This window comes from Chlorocebus sabaeus, chromosome 25 (genome assembly GCF_047675955.1).
Source record: "Chlorocebus sabaeus isolate Y175 chromosome 25, mChlSab1.0.hap1, whole genome shotgun sequence".
Lineage (NCBI taxonomy): Eukaryota > Metazoa > Chordata > Mammalia > Primates > Cercopithecidae > Chlorocebus > Chlorocebus sabaeus.
The window spans coordinates 22,079,123-22,082,203 of NC_132928.1; positions in this window are offsets into that span (position 1 = coordinate 22,079,123).

Genomic DNA, 3,081 nt, shown 5'->3' on the forward strand with positions numbered 1-3,081 from the left:
CCAGATTTCCCTGAAGAAGACGGGACTTCTTGGGGTCTTCTGCAAAGGAATAAACCATTTGGAAACCATGGCACTCTGGATATTGTTTTTGAGAATTTTTGTAAAAGTCGGGGGCACAAAAATGTGGGTATAGGAGAGCATGACATTAACTTAGGGAACACAGCAGAGAAACAGCTGATCCAGGTGCCTGATTCCTCTATTGGGTTGTTAGGATAGCCTCTCTCCAAAAGGATCCAGGATCACTGGAGGGGCAAGTAGCAAGGGGTGAGGGCAGGTTGGGAGCGAGATGGCCTTAGCACTGAACAGGGCAACGTTGATGGGCCTTGTTGGCTAATTGAGGACAAAGAGCAACTTTCTATCCATAGGCAACTCCTCTTTCAGAGAGGGAGCCCAGAAGAATACCTTAAAGGAAAAAAACTCAAATTATATATCGGAAAAAAATCTGAAATAACCCAAATATCTATTTCCATGAAATTTTAAAATCTAGATTAAAGTTTACTAAGAAAAAGAAAAAGGAAGACCAGCAACGATAATTGTGATTCTCAAGAGGCAGAAAAAAACACCTCTGAAGTTGAGTGTTTATCCATTTGGTTCTTGAAAACACAAAGATTAACTATGTTAAATGACATGTTAAATGTAAGGGAAAGGTGGGATCCACTCTTGGAAGAGCTTTTAACAAGCTTGCTTCAGTTATCTTCACAGCAGGTTCTTCTGCAAGGATTGCTCAGAGAATCGACTCATTTCACTACCAGGGACTACGAAGGAAAGGTCAGCAATTCATCTCCAGCTCTTGCTTAAAGTATAATCATGTTAGGAGACAGCTTTAAGATTCTCTACTTTAACCCCTTAAATTCTCAAAGAGGGAATTAAGGTCCTGAGTGGTAAATAACCCACCCAGGATCATATCTGCCAATGACAGCTGGGGCTGGAATCTGATTTCCTGACTTTCAACCTAATGCAACTCAAAATTTCTTGTGGTTTGGAGAATATGCTAAGCATTGGTCTATCTGTGAAATATGATTAAGATAATATTGACCTCAGGTTAGGGAATCACTTGTCTAGATGTAACAAAACCTTTTCAGGGGCAGGAAAAGATGTGCACCAGCCCACATTTGTTTATTCCCTGTGATGGGAAGGGAAGAGAGTCAATGTTTCCAAAGTCAATTTTAGGCCTTGTATTCATCCTAAAAGAAACATTTGTGATTAGTTTTGAGTATGCCTGGTTAGATTATCAGGACCACAAGTAATTCTAGTCCTCTTCTGTTTTCTGTAGTGGCAGAGAAGGAAGAGAGCAAGTATCAGATTAGTTCTTTGGGTTTTGCTGCTGCTGCTGCTGCTGCTTCCTCTTCTTCTTCCTCTTCTTCCTCTTCCTCTTCTTCTTCTTCTTCCTCCTCTTCTTCTTCTTCCTCCTCCTCCTCTTCTTCTTCTTCCTCCTCCTCCTCCTCCTTCTTCTTCCTTCTTCTTTCTTCTTCTTTCTTCTTCTTCTTCAGACACGGTCTCACTCTGTTGCCCAAGCTAGAGTACAGTGGCACAACTCACTTTAACCTCGAACTCCTGGGCTCAAGCAATCCTCCTACCCAAGCCTCCCCAGTAGCTAGGACCTCATATGTATACTACAAAAAAAGAAAAGCAAAAGAAAAAGAAAACTTCTTGTGGTGGGGCGGGGGAGTCTTTCTATGTTGTCCAGGCTGGTCTCGAATTCTCTGCCTCAAGGAATTCTCCCGCCTTGGTCTCCCAAAGTGCTAGGATTACAGGCCATGAGCCACTATGCCTGGCATGCTTCTGTTACTTGTAAAGATGTTCATGGATTGGGTAGGGAGGGGCTGCTCAGGAGGCAGAAATTTAGAGAAATTGAGGTTGCAATTCAGCTTTCCTTCTACATAGAGCATATGCTCAAAATCTGCTTTTCTACAAAGACATGCAACAAGTACTTAAAGATACCACTGAACTTAAAGACTGGAGGGTGACTTGTTCAGATGTTATGTGCAGATGTCATGAAACAGGAGCAAAAAAAAAAGTGACTCAGTTTTTATTTCCCTTTCCCATTCCTGTGGTTCTGTCATTTTATGCAAGTCAGAATCCTTTTGATGGGAACAGAGTGAAATGGGAAAGGGAAGTGGCGGAGAAGGGGAAACAAAAACTTCGAGGGAAAGAACCTGACATTACTGTTCTTTATAGCAGACTCCAGCTCCACTTCTTACATACAGCACCTTATATATACAACCAACACATACAGGCATTTAGTTAGTTTGGGTTTGTTGTTGTTGTTTGCTTTTATAGACATACGTTTGTTAAATTATGTAGATTTTTTCTTGTTATTAATCTAATTTATGTAAGAAAACTTAGCAATAATTCACCTACTAATGTTTTAAGAAGATGGCCACAGAAAGAGAGTGGGAATATAGCAAAATATATATTTGAATAGATTATATAGGCTTCAAATTTCTAGAGAATTTTCATTTTGAGGGTCAGCTAAATTCAGCCTGATGTATATGCTTTTACAAAGGATTCTCTGTCTGATCTCTCCCTAAGTGTCTCACACTGAGGGACCTCATTATCTTTATTATGTAATTTTACAATAAATTATGGTTCTATTGGACTTAAGCATTTATAGAAACATTAGCTCCCTTAATCATCATAGTTGTAAATGGGGCAAATCTTACAAAGAGCATTGAACTTGGAATCAAGAAATCTAATATAAATTTCTAACTCTGCCATTTGCCAGTTTATTGAGTTTGGATGAGTTATAAGATCTCTTTGGACTACATGCTCCTCATCATAAGACAGACAGTAAACACTTTATCGCCCTCAGCGGGTGGTGGGAAGGATTACATGAGACAATGTATATAATTGCAGAAAGTATTATAGGTTTGTGAAGTGTTTATTGACATTGTTACAAATGACAGAATGAAGGCTCAAAAGGTTCAGTTAGTAAATGGAGAGTCATCCCAAAGGTATATAAATGTTATACCTGGGACTCTTCATATTTAAAAAGGTCTGAAGGCTATAAATAAGTGTGAATAAGAAGTCTTGGCTCTGAAGTTCAGGAAGAACTGATAAATGGCCTATATAGCTAACGAA